The following is a 21,483-nucleotide window of genomic DNA, read 5'->3' on the forward strand; positions in this document are numbered from 1 at the left end:
AATATAAAACTTGAATTGGGCAGCAGCTAATTTGCGTGGCGAGTTCACACCTCCCCCCAAAGAAATAACAATAGGACTGTACCCCACCAATGCCGTGTCAGCTGTAGGGAAGGAAAGAGAAGGGGCCTCGGGTGTAGCCGGGTTAAATAGACAGCCGATTGGCTGGCTCGGGGTATGAGGAGAACGGGGATTCCCTTGTTATCGCGGGGGCTGGAGCCAGCCCCCGCACGTGTGGGGGAGGGGCGTGAAGCCCCCAACCCCATCTCCTTGCCAGCACGGAAGTGGCTTTGTGTAACAAATGTTCTTCCTTTTTAGTTGTTTCCCATGGGAAAAAAGTGATGTTATTAACAAATATCAGGGATATTGGTACAAACGTTAACAAATATCAGGGGTGTGGTACACTCCAGATATTGTTAGACTATTCCCAATGTAGGAAGAGTGGCTTTTGAAAGCAATGGACTATGCAGAAATGGTGAAGCTGAGAGTGAAATTAAGAGATCGAAATGATGAACTTTTAAAAGAAGAATGGAGGACTTTTGTGGAATATTTGTTCAAAATACTATAGTCAAATGAAACCAGGGGCAGGATTCAAGATAAAAACAATGGACGAAAAATGCTAAAATAACTGTAGAAAAAGATATAATGCAGTAGAAAAGCTTTGAGTAAAAACAATGTGGAAGTTGGGGTGGGAAGTCAATTTATGAAACTGTGTAATTATTTGATGTGTAGATTATTGTAAAAATGTTTGAAAAAATTAGTAAAAAATAATACTAAATATATTGTTGGACTACCACTCCCATCAGTCCTCCTGACCATTGGCTATGTGTTTTGGGATGATGGAAGCCTGCAGCACTGGAAAGCACCATGTTGGCTACCCCCAACATATATAATCTGAAACTGGCTCAAATGCGCTTCAAGCCTCACATGCGAAAACACCCATGCAGCTGAATTTTATGGCTGTTTCCTCAGAGGTAAGACCTGCTCTGTTCAATGGAGTCTCCACTAGCACAACCAAGGAACTGTAAACAGGAATTTTAGCTTTAGTACATGGGAATGCAAATGTGTGTTAGGGAAATAGGGTTATAGCATGAAGGACCATGTCTTGGGCATGGAGTGACATCCTTGGAAAGCATTGTGTCTGTGGCAACAGCAAGGTTAACTACTGCAGCATTGTACCTGTTGGAGCTCATTCACACATGAAAGCCATCACTTCTTACTGCAGGCATCGTGTAGTACAAATGCATGTATGAACCAGGACATCAAGGGGGTTGTCAGCATTGGGAGCAAGCGTGGTGTAGTGGTTAAGAGCGGTGGACTCGTAATCTGGTGAAATGGGTTCACTTCCCTGCTCCTCCACATGCAGCTGCTGGGTGACCTTGGGCCAGTAACACTTCTCTGAAGTCTCTCAGCCTCAATCACCTCATAGAGTGTTTGTTGTGGGGAAGGAAGGGAAAGGAGATTGTTAGCTGCTTTGAGACTCCTTAAGAGGTGTGAAAGGCAGGATATCAAGTCCAAACTCTTCCTCCTCCTCCTCCTCCCCCTCCTCCTCCTCTTCTTCTTCATCCTTCAGAACTGGTGCAGAACATGTGTATTTTGAGCTTTGATGTCTATGATGGTCCTGAGTACAAAACACAACCTAAGCAACAGGAAAGAGAGAGGTGGTTCGGTGCATTTCAGTTTGTCAGTCTTAAGTAACTGCTTGTCGTACAGTGGACTGCGGATGTATGACATCTGAGATGTACTGTTTGGGATTGTAAATTGCTTTGATTAAATTCTACATTATTGGTTGTATTGCTGTAACCTGTCCTGGGACCTTATGGTAAAGGGGCTTCAAATAATAGCAACTGATTCCACCGGTAGATTATCATGGGAGGCAGATTTGAGGTGGACAACACAAGGGAGAAAATAAATAACAAAGGAACACAACATGTCAGGAATCACAAGAATTGTGTGATCTATCTAACCTCGTGGGGTGGTAGGATTCTTCAGATGCTATCTCCAAGGCCCAAGAAGCATATGGGTGCCCAAACTTTAGATCAGGGGTCAGCAAACTTACCACGCCTCGGGCTGGTGTCTCCAGTGCTGATTGTGCAACGGGCTGGAGGGTGGGGGAGCGCGTGCGCATATGTGTGTGCACATGCTATTTCCGCCACACTTCTGGGTTGGAGGAGCACTGGAAATAGCTTCTGCGCATGTGCATGGGCCTCCTCTGAACCGGATGTGCACCGGCAATAATGCTTGTGCATGCGCAAATAATGCTTGCACATGCGCACAAGCTATTTCCAGTGCTCCTCTGACCCGGGAGTGGGCAGCCATGCAGTGCAGCGCTGGTAAGAGCGGGTGGCGGCAGCGGTCGGCGGGGGGTGCTGCGGGCCGGATAAACGAGTCCCTCGGGCCTTATCCGGCCTGCAGGCCTTAGTTTGGGGACCCCTAGAATCATAGAATCATAGAGTTGGAAGAGACCACAAGGGCCATCGAGTCCAACCCCCTGCCAAGCAGGAAACACCATCAGAGCACTCCTGACATATGATTGTCAAGCCTCTGCTTAAAGACCTCCAAAGAAGGAGACTCCACCACACTCCTTGGCAGCAAATTCCACTGTCAAACAGCTCTTACTGTCAGGAAGTTCTTCCTCATGTTTAGGTGGAATCTTCTTTCTTGTAGTTTGGATCCATTGCTCCGTGTCCGCTTCTCTGGAGCAGCAGAAAACAACCTTTCTCCCTCCTCTATGTGACATCCTTTTATGTATAATAATAATAATAATAATTTATTATTTATACCCCGCCCATCTGGCTGGGTTTCCCCAGCCACTCTGGGCGGCTTCCAAAAGAATATATTTGAACATGGCTATCATATCACCCCTTAACCTCTTCTTCTCCAGGCTAAATATGCCCAGCTCCCTTAGCCGTTCCTCATAAGGCATCGTTTAGATCTTTAGATCTTTCTTGCTTTAGATCTTTCTTCCCTGCTTTAGATCTTTCTTCCCCAAGCTAACAGTGATTCTCCACTAAATATTCCAGGATAGGGCCTTTCTGTTCCCATCCAGCAGGGGGTAGTACTGGCTCATCTCCCACATGGTAGGTCCCCCTTCACCCCTATAGAGCATCATACACCATGCCTTGTCGGTGGGGTGGAGACGACAGTTAGAACGCTTAAAATCCCTGGAAAAGATCTTTCCACTGTATCCAATTTTTACCATCCCTGTTGGGATAATAGAAGCTTAAAAAAAAGAATCAGTTTATTATGCAGTAATTTTCAGCCATTGGCTTTAAGGCCTTGCCCTCCTGGTGTCTGCTAGGTGGCAGGTCAGGAGTGGAGGGACCATTAATATCACCCGCATTTATTGAGACACTTGTCCTGAACTGTCAGGATTTTCAATGAAGGGTCAAAGACTTTACCTGCTGGGCACGATGCCCAGGGGGAGAATTCTTCACTGCCGTTCCAAGCTGATTTCTGGCCTCATAGCAGCTCTTCAGCAGACAGCGGGAGAGTGAATAGTTGGTGGGGGGGGGGGGAGGAAGAGAGATTAATTAGCAATTAATGGACTCCAAGGCAGAACTTTCAGTGCATTCATTTGCATAAAGAGAAGGGTAATGAACAGCTCTTACGCACATTAAATAGAACTGGGCCTTTCATTTTATTTAGATGAGAAGAATGTGGCGGCAGGAAAGGGAGGAGTGAAAAAGTGGCTTGTAACTGAAATGTAAGTAAGCCTCAATGCTCAGAGGCAAAATGGCATCAAAACACTGATGGTCCACAGCTCTACTCCTCCATAACATCTGAGCCAGGAGAGGCTGTGCTTGATCTGGACCTTTGTCTGGGCACAGTGGAGGACTGGATGAGGGTCAATAAACACTGGTAAGATGTGGGTTGGTGAACCCCATGTCTGGGAGGCTGGCCAGTTGCCAAGGTTCAGAGGTTGTTGACCAGTATAAAGCAAGCAGCACATAAGCGGCACACAAAACACTAAAAAACCATTCGACGTTTTAAATCTTATATTAATAATCCAAAAATTGAGAGAGCTATGTACAAGATCTACTACAGAAGCCAAAAACAGAAAACTCATTCAAATTGTGTCCAAAAGGAAGATTCAGTCTTTAAAGGTTCCTTTAGCTTGGCTCCTGTAGATTTCAACAAAGGTAAGTTTGATCAAACGGCACAAGAGTTAGACAAGGTGCCGGCATTTGCCACCTGTTTCGCCCATGAAGCGTCTCGGGGCTTCTTCAGTAAATTCTCTCTCACGGTTTTGATATACAGTGGTAGCTCGGGTTAAGTACTTAATTCGTTCTGGAGGTCCATTCTTAACCTGAAACTGTTCTTAACCTGAAGCACCACTTTAGCTAATGGGGCCTCCTGCTGCTGCCATGCCGCTGGAGCATGATTTCTGTTCTCATCCTGAAGCAAAGTTCTTAACCTGAAGCACTATTTCTGGGTTAGCAGAGTCTGTAACCTGAAGCGTATGTAACTTGAAGCGTATGTAACCCGAGGTACCACTGTATTTGTAAACATTCAAGTCCCTATGTTACATTTCTTCTTAGATTAAGATATAATATTTAATTTATTTCTTCAGGAAATTCTCCCTCGGGATTTTGGTGTATTTACATACATTCAACCTCATATGCTAAGTTCTTTCTTGACTTAAGCATTTATTCATTTACTAAGGTTCAGAGGTTGGGCATGCTCCTGGATCCATCTTTGTTGCTGGAAGCCCAAGTAACCTCAGTGGTTAGGAGTGACATTTACCAGCATAAGGTGCAGAAAGACACATATCACATGGTATCTCTACACAGACATTGACCCAGTTACATCTCACATTGTATTTCTCCAGTCTCTGGCTGCAGGAGTGACTCCAGATGTTGTTGGACTGGACCATGCTAGTTGGGACTGATGAGGGCTGGAGTTGAACAGCATCTGGGGAGCCACAGGTTCCCAATTGTGCCCAAAGTGAAATGTCGAGAAGAACCTTTACATTCCCTTACAGAAAAACATCTGGAATAATTTCAAGGGAAGTGAAAATAATTTTTGAATAGGGGGGAAAAAGTCTTTTGTGTGTTTCCAGGGTGGATATTTCTATTGAATTTTCTCTAAAATGAAAGTAAATCTGGTAGTTCCTGGTTTCTCATGCAGGTGAAACATCCAAGGGACGTCAAAGGACATTAGAAAGAATTTCATTGAGATGAACAAAGTTTCTCAGCGGGAGTTGCTTTTGTACATTCTACTTCCAGCCAGTGGTGACTCTAGATCAGCCTACAGATATATATTCTTGGGTATTGACAAAGGGACCAATAAATACATCCATTTCCTAAATAACCACTTGAGGGACAGGTGCTTCCTAATAGATACTGTCTTGAACTGGTTGGACACAGAGGAATGGTGGGAGGAACCAGCTTGGGAACCCGAAGGGAAGGAGGCTCAGAGTCTGGGGAAGAAGAAGAGGAGTTTGGATTTGATATCCCGCTTTATCACTACCCTAAGGAATCTCAAAACGGCTAACAATCTCTTTTTCCCTTCCTTCCCCACAACAAACACTCCGTGAGGTGAGTGGGGCTGAGAGACTTCAGAGAAGTGTGACTAGCCCAAGATCACCCGGCAGCTGCATGTGGAGGAGCAGAGACGCGAACCCGGTTCACCAGATTACGAGTCCACTGCTCTTAACCACTGAATGAGTGGTCAGAGGGAAAAGAGGGAGGAGGAAGGGTTGGAAGCTGAAGAGGTAACAGGCTTAGTGAGCTGGGAGAGTCTGTGGCAGAAAGAAGTCCAGAATCAGAGGCAGATGGGATGAGGAAGCTGGGATCAGGGAGGCCAAGAGGCAGAGAGGAGTCATGCTGCTGAAGAGTCATGGGTGTCTCTCCCTCCTGCTGCAACAAGCTCCCCTCCTTGCTTGTCTTCCAGAACCAGAAGAGGGGTGAAAAGGGAGGAGGAGAGGATGGCTGCTTGCAGGTCTAGTCTCTGATTGTTTGAGGGGAAGCCCTGGAGATGAGGCGGTGACTTTTGGCAACTGATTTTCATGGACGGAATGAGCTGCTCTGCTCATTAGACCCAGCACTTGACCAAGTCTGTGCAGATCGTGTTTTTGCCAATAAATAGATAACTCCATCTTTGAACTGTGTGATTTCGGAGCAGCACATTTCTCTGGTGGATACATAGTAGACCTTTTCTAGTGTGTCCCGGTTGCTATCAGCATCATGAATGGAAGATCTAAGTGAGATACAGATTTGGATTGAGATTTCGCTTCCCTTGTGAATTTTGAGGTAGGATTCAGGCCAGCTGCTTCCTCTTAGCCTCATCTCTTTGTTTATAACATGTAATAATAGTGACAGTTGTAGGGAAGTAACAATACATACTTGGGGGTCAATGTTGACTGTGGCATCTTTTCTCCCTCTTTGATCCCCATAGCCATTGAATGAGCTACTGTGGTGTTATGAAATGTTCGCAAACATTGTTATAGTTGGTCTGGCATGCACTGATTACATTTATATCCCAGCTTTCTCCTATGTAATGAATGCAATGTAAATAAAATGGAAAATACTTCCCTAAGGATTGGGGGGGGGGGGATAGAAAAAATACAGTGGTGCCTCGCAAGATGAAATTAATTCGTTCCGCGAGTTTTTTCGTTGAGCGAGTTTTTTCGTCTTGCGAAGCACCACTGCAGTTAAACACTAACAACGGCAGGGAGGGGCGGGGAGAAGCAGGACAGCTGCCGCAGCCGGTACCTCGGACTCACCCGCGCGTTGTGGCCACCGCGCGACGCGGCTGCTGGAGGGCGGCGGGGCTCAGGAGCGCGACTCTGGCTGCAACGCTGGCTGCTGGCGGCAACGGCTCTCTGAGAGGAGTGTGCGAAGGCGGTGGGCAGCGGCACGAGGCAGCCGGAAGGTCGGCCGTCAGCCGGAAGGTCGGAGGGAGCTGGAGGAGTCGTCAGCCGGAAGGTGGGAGGGAGCCGGAGGAGCCGGAGGAGCGGGGAAGCGAGCGTGCGTGCGTGCAGTGACCGTCGCCATGACAGGAGAGGCAGGGCCGTTTCGTCTAGCGAAGCAAGCCCTTAGGAAAATCCGTCTTGCGAAGCACCTCAGAAAACGAAAAACCCTTTCGTCTAGCGAGTTTTTCGTCTTCCGAGGCATTTGTCTTGCGGGGTACCACTGTAGTTGCTTCTTTAAAGCACTACAGATACATTCATGAAACACTATGTAGCTTATAACACTTTAACTGTCATAGTTCCATCTTCTTGAAAAGTCACTAGACATTTTTTTTTTTAGTTAGGTTGGGTTGGGGACTGGTAATGATCTTTCTGTTCCCCTAGCCTTCCTTCCAGAAAACTTGAGGATTGTCTGGAGAATGCCTATTAAGCCAGCTTAAGTTTGTCATGTAAACATGCCTTGGAACTTTGAAAGAAACAGAAATCATCTCTGGACCAAAAGGGGGTAATCTTAGCTTGCTTGGTGGTTATGCTTTAAGTCATTCCAGGTACCTGACTCTTTCTTTGTCTCTCCAGAGGTTATATCACCCTGCAATCCATATATTCAAAGCTCAAGCACCCAGCCAGATTTACCACTTTGATTTCCTTTCTGTGGTCACATTAACAGTTAATGAGAAATTAGGCATTTAACACACCTGTGAATTATTTAGCACAAAGGATAGTGGGAATGGGTCTTGAATCTTAAAGGAACCTTTCTGAAAATGAAGGGGGGTGCATTTGGTTGCAATAGTGAGTAAAACACACAGCCCATACAGATTGATTACCTGGGAAGAGAAAAGCTTGGACTATTCTTGCCACAGTTCAGGACATTATTTGGGGAATAGCCTAGAAGAACAGGAAGATGGAAACAGAAGAATGGGGTGTATTCTAGTGACAACGTTTGAAGAATTAAAATCACTCAAATTTGACTTCCACCAAATCTTGGCAGTGTTGAATGTTGTGAGATTTTCAAATTGTTTATTCCCCAAGCATCTCTAGGTAGGACTGGGAGAAGACCTTGTCTGAGCCTGTGACACTCATTGTAGATATTACTGAGAGCAATAAGCTAGTGGTTTGACTTTATATTAATGTTTCCTATGTTGGGTTGGGGATTCTTTCTTCCCAACTTGATCTGAGACTTGATCTGAGAACTGTAGAGTTGGAAGGGACCCCAGGGGTCATCTAGTCCAACCCCCTGCAATGCAGGAATCTCAGCTCAAGCATCCATGACAGAGAACCACCCAACCTCTGCTTAAAAGCCACCAAGGAAGGAGAGTCCACAACCTCATGAGGGAGACCGTTCACTATCAAACAACTCCTACTGTCAGAAAGTTTTTTCTGATGTTTAGTCAGAATCTCCTTTCTTGCATGCATAGTCCATGCACTCAGTTAGTACAGAGGCAATGCTTTTGAAACAAAGAACCTCCATTTACAGTAGGAACTCTCCCCTTTCTTGCCTCTGTTATGCCCTCCTCTTTCAAGAAGTTCTCTTTTGCTTTCCCTTCCTGATGGCAATCTTTAAATTCTGTCCATCAGCAAGACTTGCCCTTCACCTTGATGGCGTGTTCTATTTTTAAAATGTTGATTACTCTCCCCCTTCTGATTCTCTTCCTTTTCGTGGTCTTAGTTTACAAGCCAATGGCAGGGGCTTGTTTTTCTTTCTGAATTTGTATAGCAGAGGACCTTCTTGGTAGTGGCACCACCCCTGTGGAAAGTCCTCCCAACAGATATCAAGGAAATAAACAACCACCTGCCTTTTAGAAGACATCTGAAGGCAGCCCTGTATAGGGAAGTTTTAAATGTTTGATCTTCTATCATTATTATTATTATTATTATTATTATTATTATTATTATTATTATGCCTCCCAGAGTGGCTGGATTTCCCCAGCCAGATGGGCAGGGTATAAATAATAAGTTGTTGTTGTTGTTGTTGTTGTTGTTGTTGTTGTTGTTGTTGTTAAGGTCCTGGCACAATATCCAGCACTTTATTATTATTAGTAGAGATGGTGGCATGTGGAAGGGGCTTGGGTGGGCAAACTTTTAGGAGTCACCAGCCACTTTTATAGCTCAAGCTATTCTGCCTCTCTTAGGATAAAAGGTAAAGGGACCCCTGACCATTAGGTCCAGTCGTGACCGACTCTGGGGTTGCGGCGCATAATCTCGCTTTATTGGCCGAGGGAGCCGGTGTACAGCTTCTGGTTCATGTGGCCAGCATGACTAAGCTGCTTCTGGCGAACCAGAGCAGCGCACGGAAACGCCATTTACCTTCCCGCCGGAGTGGTACCTATTTATCTACTTGCACTTTGACGTGCTTTTGAACCGCTAGGTTGGCAGGAGCAGGGACTGAGCAATGGGAGCTCACCCCGTCGCGGGGATTTGAACTGCCGACCTTCTGATCGGCAAGTCCTAGGCTCAGTGGTTTAACCCACAGCGCCACCCGCGTCCCTACGAATTGCTATCTAAAGCAAAGATGTGTTACTGGAAGACAAATCCCACCAGCTCCAATTGGCACAGTCCGTGCTCAGCTCTGGAGGGTATCTTTGTCCAATTTTTTTTTAGCACTATATAAATTATGGACCCAAAAATGAATTTTGACTTGGTGGCCTTCTGGGCCAGAGCTGGGAGGTGAATCATTGTTTCACGGCCCAGACATGTCTACATCTTTCAACTCATTCACATGAGCACATGGCTACTCTTGGGATTTCCCTGACCCCTTTTTATTCCTTTGTCTCAGGTTTGGGCATGCTGACAGATTAGTGCTCTCTTCCTTTCAGCAAGTTCTCATTTAAGTTAGTAAATAAAGAGATCTCTGCATGTTTGCTTCTGCTGCTCTTGCCATCGCAGGCCAGGAGGGGCCTTTCTCCCCCTACCTCCCCATCAAGGAAAATAAAGATTTATGACCAATCTTCTAGCTCCAAGAAGCACCCTTCCACAAGCATTCCAGCTCCTGCCTGTGTCAGGCTGGAAGCACTGGGTCCCCCCTCCTTCTGCCTCTGTGGGAATTTTACACCAGAGCCCTAACTGGGAAAACACCCAGGACTGAGAGACGTGTTTGCATTTTGTACATTTTCTTCCAGCTTAATGTCTCCATTGCTTGATCCCACATTTCTCAGGGTGCCACGAGAGGAGGATTGAAGTAAACATTTATGCACTGGAGCACTTTCCCTAAGTGATCCAATTGCACTATTCATATTCATTATCACAACAGTCCTCATTGCCTGGGTGGGAACAGAAAGATGCTAGATCTAAAAGATAGAGTGGCCAGGGGTTCGTGCCATACAGAGTTCTCAATCTGCAGCACTATCCAGGCCCCATCCAGTATAACAATACATACAAAAGGAGTGCTTGGAGAGAGGAAGTTACCCATCAATAATTAGCAGCACTCTGATGGCAGGCTGAGCAGGCACACTCAGCTCACCTGCTCACAACTTTTCACTGGCTAGGGAAAGATGTACTGCATTTCTGTTTACATTATAGTAATTATTTCTAGGGACGCGGGTGGCGCTGTGGGTTAAACCATAGAGCCTAGGACTTGCCGATCAGAAGGTCGGCGGTTCGAATCCCCATGACGGGGTGAGCTCCTGTTGCTCAGTCCCAGCTCCTGCCACCCCAGAGTCGTCCGCCACTGGACCTAATGGTCAGGGGTCCCTTTATCTTTAATTATTTCTAGATTTGCACCTATACATTTAATTGAGCACATGCAATCCAGTGTTCTCTTCCCTCCCCTTTTTCAGTGATGCATTTCCTCTCTCTTTTTTGGGGGGTGACGAGGAAGTAATCACCTAATAAGTGATACAAAGGCCTCTCTGGGGGTTTATGGCTAAGCTGTGGGGAGGTGCAAGCAGCAGAAGCAGCAGGGAAAGAAAGCCCCATTGCTTACTGGGAGGGAGAGGGCTGAGGTGGCAAAGAGGACAGCGTGGTGCAAATGCAATGGCAGAGCAAATCCAGTGTTCCTGCCAGTACGTTTGCACCACAATGACCTTTCTGCTGCCTTGCCCCTCTCCCTGCTGGTAAACGACAAAGACTCAAGCTGGCAGGCTGCTTCTGATTCCCCTCCCCCCATCTCTCCGCTAACGCTCACATCTGGGAAGAACTTGTGCTACTGCCACTGCCTGGAGAAATTGGGTGAATGTGGCCCCTACCAATTTCTGTGCCCACAAATAGGAGAATTTTGATGGGCTTTCCACATACCACCATGCAAAATAACTTAGGGAAGTCTGCATTTCCCTGGCTGGTACAATGCTGACACATTTCTAAATCCTTTTAAGAGGTAAACCACATGTGCTTTTTTTTTTATTAACGGTGTCCTTAATAGATCCCACATCTGGCCTCAGCTTGGCAAATGTGAACATGATCAAAGGTGCGAGGCAGCAAAGTGAGTTTTAAAGATTCTCATTTAGCCCCTGGGCCCCATAGGCACAACCTCTGGCTGTTACAGTAACGGATTGTCTTTCCAGCTGACCTGTCCTCTGGAGAATTGATCCCACATTCTTCACACAGGTGATCGATTTGGCTCAAGGTGGCTGCGTGTCTCAGCAAGGCATTTGCAAGCTCTGCAGCAGACCCCGACGCACATCCCAGCCGCAGCTTCAGAGACTCGGCTTCAGAGCCTTTTGTTCTGCAAGCAAAGGACATATGCTCCACACGGCACAGAGTCCTTGGCAGCCAAATTAGATGCCGAGAGACGGATGTGACCCCCGGCAGCTTTGAACGGCCGAGTGATGGGCGTGCACAGCTGCAGTGCAAGGTTTCCGTTGCTGCTGGAGCACAGCTGGAGCGTTGAGGTGCTGTCAGCGGCTACACGTGGCCAGAATGCAGGATGCCTGGCAGTGCAGCTGCGGGAGAGCTGGGTTTGCATGCACACACATGTGTAGCCGGAGGACAAAAGAACCTCACAGCATGCAGCTGGATTGCAGCAGCCACATCGCACAGTGTGTCCATGTGCAGCTGAGACATCAACCTTTGCTATACGTGTGCACAGCCAGAAGGCAAGAACACTGCTCTGGGTTTATAGACCCTAGACATGTGCCGTTGTTTTTCTGGACAAGGCCGTAACTTCTTACGAGACGACTGCCGGCTGCTGCACAATGTCCTTTGTTCTCTAGCCAGTGTAGGCAGACAATTAATAAAATCTACTTAACATTTTGAGGGACGCAGGTGGTGCTGTGGGTTAAACCACAGAGCCTAGGACTTGCCGATCAGAAGGTCGGTGGTTTGAATCCCTGCGACGGGGTGAGCTGCCGTTGCTCGGTCCCAGCTCCTGCCAACCTAGCAGTTCAAAAGCACATCAAAGTGCAAGTAGATAAATAGGTACCGTTCTGGTGGGAAGGTAAACGGCATTTCCATGTGCTGCTCTGGTTCACCAGAAGCGGCTTAGTCAGGTTGGCCACATGACCCAGAAGCTGTACGCCGGCTCCCTTGGCCAGTAAAGCGAGATGAGCGCCGCAACCCCAGAGTTGGCCACGACTGGACCTAATGGTCAGGGGTCCCTTTACCTTTACCTTTACTTAATGTTCTGCACTGTTCACCTACTTACACATCACAAAAGTATAAGAGCCACCAGTATTTCCAGAATTGGCAATAGGATCTGTGTGTTGCTTGACCAAAAGGAGCAAGCACATAAAGATCCAATTGTGCTCATGTCTGGCAGAAATAGCATGTCACTGGACGGCAGCAGATGTTTCAGGAAAGGATTGGATTGCCAATCTCTAGCAGCTTGCTATGCATGAAAATTTACACAACACCATCCAGCAGAGGACCTAAAGTGAGCTTCTGTAAATTTGCAGAAACTTTGACATCTTTCATCATGTAGATTGGCAAAGGTGCCTCCGCCTTTGCACGTGGAGAAATGCATGCATGCAGATCCATGAATGCTTCGAGGTGTTGTGCAACAGACGTGTGAACTGAAAGAGGAAAATGGGCAACGTGACAAGAATGTCAGCACTCGAGTGTTTGCTAAAGTTGTCGTAGTTTATTGTTGTTTATTGCCCACACCCAGATCTGCTTTGCTTTAGCAAAGTGGTGGCCTGTTGTACCTTTGGATCATGTCCCAGTTAGATAAATTCATGGAAAGTGGACCTAAAGGTAATGGGACCCCTGACCATTAGGTCTAGTTGTGACCGACTCTGGGGTTGCGGCGCTCATCTCGCTTTATTGGCCGAGGGAGCCGGCGTATACAGCTTCCGGGTCATGTGGCCAGCATGACTAAGCAGCTTCTGGCGAACCAGAGCAGTGCACGGAAACGCCGTTTACCTTCCCACCGGAGCGGTACCTATTTATCTACTTGCACTTTGACGTTCTTTCAAACTGCTAGGTTGGCAGGAGCAGGGACCGAGCAACGGGAGCTCACCCTGTCGCGGGGATTCGAACCACCGACCTTCTGATTGGCAAGTCCTAGGCTCTGTGGTTTAACCCACAGCGCCACCTGTGTCCCAGAAAGTGGACCTATCCAAGGTTATTAGTCACCTGAGCTAAATGGAACCTCCACTTACAGAGACAGTCTGTCTCTAAGTAGCTGGAGGGATAAATATTAGGCTGTTTCTATGATGAGCAGCCAAAGGTATCTGTGTGGCTGACTTTGGAAACGGGCTTCTGAATGAGATGGATCTTCGTCTTGCACAACAGGACAGTAGTTATGTTCTTATGGAAGTATGCACAGTTCCCTCCAATATGGAAAGATGCATTTATATTAAGAATAATTATTTCTAGAATTGGACCTCTACACATCAATCAGCATATATACACTTTGTGCAAGCCTAGACCTTCTTCTGTCCTCTTGTTGGCAATGTGTCAGTGGCCACTCTAGGGGAAATTGTATCTCTAGGTTCAGTCCCACTCCTATCCAATAACATCTGGATGAGAAAACCACAGGGCTAAGAACAGGGGTGTGGAACCTCAGACCTGGAGGACAATGCTGGTGCAAAAATACATATATCTAAATGAGAACTCCTGAGTGCTAGGATCCAGGTTTGAGACAAGTACGCTTTAGTGAGAGACCCCCAGCAGAGATTTAAAGTCACAAAATATGCAGCAAAGTATATTTAAAATGTGCCCCTCTGAGTGAGTTCCAAAATGCCCCCTTAAAAGGTTTCTTTCCAAAGTTTCCCTCTTCCCCCAACACAGGAAAAACACCACATGCTTGGTAAGTTAAAAAACGGCTTACTTACACTCTCCAAAGGTCAGATTCATGAATTTCAGAATGTAGCACAGGCAGTAAAATTTGGTTTGGTTACAAAGAGGTGAAAGTTCCTAAATTATTTGTATAGGAACTCAAGAATGGCTGATGAGAGCCATACATTTGAGCTGGAGCATCCAGCTCAAACCTCTTCACATGTTGACCTTCTCAGGTAGACTGGGGTAAAACACTTGATTTCACTAATTCCTCCCAATGTGAGGGGAAATAGGCTCATAGAATCATAGAACAGGTTAATAGAATCATAGAACTGTAGAGTTGGAAGGGACTCTGAGTATCGTCTGGTTCAACCCCTTGCAACGCAGGAATATTCAGCTGTCCCATGTGGAGGATCAAACCTGCAACCTTGGCGTTATCAGCACCACATTCTAACCAACTGAGCTATGCAGTAGACATAGCTAAGCCTGTCAGGACAGCTTACTCTATAGTATTAACCCTTCATGCATTAATTAGACTTAAGCATTTGGGTTTATTGAGGCTGGTTATCCCACAGACAAATGCATTCCTCCAGAGCACTCTGTCCAGTCCCCAGGGCCCTCTTTGAGTGTGTTTTTCCCCAGCTGGGATGTGTCCTTAAATGCTGATAAAGCTGCTTGCTTGCTTGCTTGTTTGCTTGCTTACTTGAATGGATAGAGTATAGAGAGCATGCATGTGTGAAGGTGTGTAGAAGCGGGCCTACTGTGCAAAGGTACAATTCACGTTCATTGCTCCACCCACTTTTGACTCTGACCCTGCCTACCCCTGGCAAGTGGCCTCTGGGAGGTTGCCCAGAAGGGAATGAGACCCTTGAACTGAAAAGGGTCCCTTAGCTTTTCATGACTCATGGCTAAGATTAATGATGTGGTTCTTTCCCACATGGCTGTTGCCCAGCAATTGAGTCTCACAAAGCTATGCTCTTCTCTGTTAATCTCAGATCTAAGGACAAAAACCACCACCACAAAAACAGCCAGGAGAAACTTCTAAGTTTGCTCTGAGATATAAAATGTGGGTGATGGATGGGCATGACCCCTGGGGAGGGGATTGAGATACTAAAAGCAGTGGCATTGCCCTCTTATTGTCAGATGTGCTGGCTGCAGGAGACCATCTGCTTTGGGATTTGGCTCCCTGAATTGCCCATTCCCTCTAGGAAAACCAAACACCTTCTGGGCTTCATCACCTCATGCAAGCAGCTTCCTTACCTGCCTGCTCTGCTTGCCTACCTCATTAGTCACTGGGCCCTCCTTTCTCTTATATAAGCTTCCCTTCTAGGAAAAGACTCTGGACAGAAGTAGCAGTTGTGCAAGAGATGCTCAGCTGCCCCTGCTCCACGTGTCACTTTCCCTCAGCACCTGGTTTCAGACAGCACCTGACATGACCTCACGTTGCTGTACATCACCCCACCCTCGCCTTGCAACATTTGTCCTCAGACATGGGAGTCTCCATAGTTCAGTGGCAGGGCACATGTTTTGCAACCGCCTGGTTTTTTTTTGTTCAGGCGTCTCTCATTTTTTAAAAAAATAGAGGAGAAGGATTTCAATTTATACACTGCCCTATACCCGGAGGTCTCAGGGCGGTTCACAAACAAGACCACAATTTACAAAATCTATTTTTTTAAAATAATATTTTATTAAGATTTTCACATAGAAAAAAGAAAAGAAAAATACAAAAAGAAAAAGAAAAACAAGTAAAAACAATTCCATTTTCATAGTGTTACTTACATTCGCTTGTTTCCCAGACTTCCCCACACCTCCCTCCTCTGTATTCCAATTCAAATATTTAATCAGCAAATCCCTTCCCTCTGTCTTATCCTTGTCTTTATCTTAGTGTATTATACCTTTAATTCTTCATATTTTTTTTAACCTTCAAATTTTCCATACTCCTTCACCACATTATTACTAATAACCCTTTAACCTCCATCCAACATCATTCTAACATTCATTAATTTTATAATATTTCTGTAAATAGTCTTTAAATTTCTTCCAATCTTCCTCCACCGTCTCTTCTCCATGGTCTCTGATTCTGCCAGTCATTTTTGCCAATTCCATATAGTGGAATGCACAATATACAAAATCAAACCAAAAACAATAACCCAATAACCCCCCCACCCCACCAAAAAGAATCACATTCTAAAAGGGTGTTGGATGTCAATAAGATCAACCAAAGGACTGGTTAGAAAGGAACAGAGGGTGGTTCCTCTGAATAAGTCTTTGAAGAACCTCTGTTGACAAGGATAGGCGATGCAAGTCTAGGTGGAGCAATGGTTTGACACAGCATAAATCAGATTAGAATCCTCCTGCGTAGGTTGTCATGAGCAGAGGCAGTGCCGTGACATCACAGAGGGGCTGGGCAATGACATCACATCTCCCATTGTGACATTATAAGAAAGACCTGTGGAGAGATAGCAGCCCCTTCTTGTAGCATCAAACGCCATCCTTGTCTGTACAAACTGATCCCTATTCCCAGGAAGGTTGTGGGAATAAGTTTCATACCAGCAACACCTGCTGAAATGTTCTTTTCTGCCATCAGAGGTGCTGGAGATCTGTTCCCCTTTGCACCCGACCATTCTACCATTCACCCTCTGCCTGCAGCCCTGCCTTAGTCTTACAAGGAGCCTATGAAGCAAATTAGGTAGGTTATATCCCCTTGGTAGGCTTTGTGCCTGAGATCTGAAGAAAGAAAAAGTTGTTTTGAAAAGATGCATTTGAAAGTAAAAAAAAAGAATGAAAAGGAAGACTGGACTCCTGGACCATTTACAGGTGAGCCAATTTCAGCAGCCAAAGGAGTTTTGTTAACTTTTTCACATAAAGCCTGGAAATTCATTGTCCTGTACAACTATTAAAGGTCCAGAAGCCCAGTTCCCCTGCTTTGCATCTGATCCACCTGCTGGGGTTCCTTACCTGTCAGGGTGGTCCAGCAGCAAGGATGTCCCAGACATCCTCTAAGACCTTGTGAGTGGACACAGGATCATGCCTAGGACTGGTGCTGCAATATACTGGAATGCATTTGCTTGAAAGATGCCTGGATGGCTTCTTTCAACCCCTCCCTTGAAGCTGCTTGCCCCCTAAGTGTCAAGCAAGCAAGTGGCATTTGGGTACAATAAATTAGCCTGGAGACTGTAGTCTCTATGCTTACTGGGAGCAAGAGGGTGAGGTTGTAGGGAGGTCAGCATTGTGCAGGCGCGCCGGCAGAGTCAATATGGTGCTCTTGCTGGTCTGCACAGTGCTGACCTCTTCATCGCCTTGCCCTCTCTGCTGCTTCACAGCACCCCTCCCTTCCTCGAAGTTAAGAGTGGCTTGGTGGCTGTAAATCCTGCTTTATAGAGCACGGTCCTCTATTTGAAGAGCTGTCTGGTCCAAATCTGGTTAAAACATTGAAGAACCCCGGGAGGAAGTGCAGGGAGGGGACCTTGAAGTTGTCCATCAACATCTGGCAGTACCTGGGCAGCAGGTGGTCGCAGCCCTCCCAACTATGGTGAGATGCATTGTGTTTCTATTTAAACCACACGGCTTATTTCTAAATCTGCATCTCCACATACAGATTTTGCAGGTGTGCATTTTATGCAAATATGTGCCCTCTTTTGGGGAAAGAGGCATTCCCTGGTTTTTTTGGCGCTGCGTTAGCATCTGTCCTGGAGATGGTGGGAAGCCTGTGAGCGTTGGAGGAAGGGTGTCATTTTGCAGAAGGAACGTAGAGGGCACTAGTGCTTCAGTTATGCTTTCTGCACAGAGCAGTGTTCCTTCTCAGGGAACTCTGGGCGTTGAATCAGATGGCAGGCTTTGGCAGGAGACGATAGTGAGTGTGCATATACAGGAAAGGACAGAGTGTGATTGATTTCCCAGCACAGAGTACCATGTGTTGCTTTCTGGGAGCTCCTTGAGGTCTCTTAGAGGAGGCAAGCATAGCCCCCAGCTGTTGAGCAAAACAAAACAAAATCTTTAAAATGGGAGTGCCATTTCCTGGATACAGCTGCAGTGGAGGGAGCGTGCACAGTAGGGGAGGGTAAGCACCAAACCTGCCACTGTCCCTCTCCCCCTGCTTTTTTGGGTGTGTGTTAACATTTATATCAACAACCTCAGATATGCAGATGACACATCTCTGATGGCAGAAAGTCAGGAGGAATTAAAGAACCTCTTAATGAGGGTGAAAGAGGAGAGCGCAAAATATGGACTGAAGCTCAACATCAAAAAAACTAAGATCATGGCCACTGGTCCCATCACCTCCTGGCAAACAGAAGGGGAAGAAATGGAGGCAGTGAGAGATTTTACTTTCTTGGGCTGCATGATCACTGCAGATGGCGACGGCAGTCACGAAATTAAAAGATGCCTGCTTCTTGGGAGAAAAGCAATGACAAACCTAGACAGCATCTTAAAAAGCAGAGACATCACCTTGCCGACAAGGGTCCGTATAGTTAAAGCTATGGTTTTCCCAGTAGTGATGTATGGAAGTGAGAGCTGGACCATAAAGAAGGCTGATCGCAGATGCATTTGAATTATAGTGCTGGATGAGACTCTTGAGAGTCCCATGGACTGCTAGAAGATCAAACCTATCCATTCTGAAGGAAATCAGCCCTGAGTGCTCACTGGAAGGACAGATCCTGAAGCTGAGGCTCCAAGACTTTGGCCACCTCATGAGAAGAGAAGACTCCCTGGAAAAGACCCTGATGTTGGGAAAGATGGAGGGCACAAGGAGGAGGGGACGACAGAGGGTGAGATGGTTGGACAGTGTTCTCGAAGCTACCAACATGAGTTTGACCAAACTGCAGGAGGCAGTGGAAGACAGGAGTGCCTGGTGTGCTCTGGTCCATGGGGTCACGAAGAGGCGGACACGACTACAGTAAACAACTAAACTACAACATTTAGTCCTGTTCTAAAACCTCAGGAGGACATACACACTCACTTCCAAAATGTTCTGCAACACTTTTGATGAGAGCTGTTTATGGTTGTTGTTGGTGGTCTGCATTTCTGCTGTAACAGCCTGTAATCTCATGATAGCTTCTAAGATTGTTATTTGCATCCAGACAATATCTGCTTCTAAGCCAAACGATGCTGGCATGCCTCCTTCCTTGCAGTGAATAAAGTGGAAGATGCCATGCTTAAGGATAATCAAGATTGGTAGCTAACTGGCTATGCCTGGGATTGGGGGAAAGTGAACTGTCTGAATACTGGAAACGTCAAAGCATCGTAGACCTGTAGAGTTGGAAGTGATCCAACTAGTCCAACCCCCTGCAATGCTTCCTCTTCATGTTGTTCCCTGAGAGTAGGGGTAGACAACATGGTTCCCTCTAGATATTGTAGGCTCAAACTCCAATCACCCTGGTCATTGGCCATGCTAGCTAGGGCTGATGGGAGTTGGAACCCAACAACATCTGATGGACACCATATAGACTACCCCTACCCTAGATGGCTCAAGACAGTAAAACAAACAAACACATGTAATTTCTACCAGAGTAGATTGATTTTTTTTACACATGGTACAGTCAAGTAGACTCCACTCCTAAAACTGTATTCTCCTGAGCTGTTGTTCAGGCCGCAGATGGTCTGATTCAGTACAGTGGTACCTCGGGTTACAGACGCTTCAGGATACAGACGCTTCAGGTTACAGACTCCGCTAACCCAGAAATAGTACCTTGGATTAAGAACTTTGCTTCAGGATGAGAACAGAAATCGCACGGCAGCAGCGGGAGGCCCCATTAGCTAAAGTGGTGCTTCAGGTTAAGAACAGTTTCAGGTTAAGAATGGACCTCTGGAATGAATTAAGTACTTAACCCAAGGTACCACTGTATACTCTAACAACACTTGGAGGATTTGGTGGGTGACTCCTGAATGTGTGAAATCTGTGCTGATGTGATTTGTGTGTGTAGTTTGCATGCCATCCTCAGGTCCTTGGAGGGAAGGTGCTATAGAAAGGTCCTAAATAAATAAGGATGGCTGTACATGCCTCATCTCTGGGATTCTAGATATGGAACTGGCCCAGAATGTTTCCTCCCCGCTTGCTCCCAAGCAGTGACTACTCCATTTGATTCAAGGCATAATAGGTAACTGAGAAATTGGTTGTGTTCCTCTTTGGACTGTTCAGGGTTAGCACCACCAGGAAGGACACACCCAGGCCAGCAAGAGGACACCAAGCATCAGAATCCCCGGCTGGGCAACAATGAAGTATCTATTACATCATGCCTGTGTTTCCGATCAGTAGAGAACAACTGTTGGTGTGGTGGTGCCAGCCTGTCTGCCCATTTCAGAGGGAGACACACAATTTCCTTCCCTCAACCCCTCTTCCTGGCCTTTGAGTTCTGAGTCACTGCCGGATGAAGTGATTAACCTCTTGTTCAAGAGAGGCCAGCTTTGAAATGGACAAGCAAAGGCTTGGGACTCATTCAGGCAGTGGTGCAGTTCAGCCCAAAGCCCAGAGCCCCACAATCCAAGGGTCCCTGAATTGATAACCCAGGGCCAGGGAATGGCCAGTGTTGCGGGGTGGGAGGTGGCAAAGAGACTCTGTATTGGCACCTGGACCAACATGGGTATGCTGGGAATAAGGACAGGCAAATCTGTCAATTTCACTTTTTCTTAGTTTCTCATTTTTCAAATTTTCCAGTTCTTCACATCTACAACAATTTGTGGATAGGAGGAAAAAAAAAACCCGTAGGGAAATTTGCAAATTTCTCCTTATGAACATATCGTATGGCATTGTGACCAATATACTCATTTTTGTGAGTGGTTTTCGTGGTGTTAGCAAACTTCACAAGTAAAGGAATTCTGGTTGAAAACAGACCAAACGATGCCTTTCCCCTCCAGCCAAGATTGGGCTCCCTGAAGCAGTTCAAAGTTATAAGCCACCAAAATGGTTCAACATAAAGCTTCTTATGGCAGAGTCTCTTCTGATCTTGGTAGCTGATGGCATAATCCAAGTTCCAGGCTCTTCTCTCCAAAGAGAGGCCATAGAGGGCGCTGTTGGCGGTCTTGGATGTTGGCTGGTAATCTTGGAAGTTGGCTGTCCACCAATGCAGCATCTTCTAGATACTGGCAGTTCAAGGCCCTACTCTCCAAAAGGGCTATTCTTGACTATCACAATGGAGGAGCAACCAAAGAACTTAGAAGCAGCCATTGTAACCTAGGTCAGAGGTGGAAAACCTGTGGCTCCCTTGATGTTGCTGGATACAACTCTCATTCCATCATTCTCTCATCATCCTAGACAATTGGCCCATGCTGGATATTGGCCAATGGGACTTGGAGTTCAACAACATCTGGAAAGTCGCAGGTTCCCCACTCCTGTCCTAGGTGGCAATGTATGAAGTGGGTGGGTATGCATAGAAGGAATGATGGTAGACCTGGTTCAAATGATGCAGCTGTGTCTATGGAGACCACCC

At 46.3% G+C, this 21,483-nt stretch overlaps 1 long non-coding RNA gene across 1 annotated transcript; it reads right to left on the reverse strand.

Annotated features, from left to right (window-relative positions):
* Positions 1-1,532: 1,532 nt before the first annotated feature.
* Positions 1,533-7,797, reverse strand: LOC310671836. The gene is made up of 3 exons (XR_014508243.1): positions 7,735-7,797; positions 3,399-3,470; positions 1,533-1,636 (listed from the first exon to the last, which is right to left on the reverse strand). It is a non-coding gene; the product is annotated as an uncharacterized lncRNA (long non-coding RNA).
* Positions 7,798-21,483: the final 13,686 nt, after the last annotated feature.

This window comes from Podarcis tiliguerta (assembly GCF_965153285.1).
Source record: "Podarcis tiliguerta genome assembly, chromosome: 2".
Taxonomy (NCBI): domain Eukaryota; kingdom Metazoa; phylum Chordata; class Lepidosauria; order Squamata; family Lacertidae; genus Podarcis; species Podarcis tiliguerta.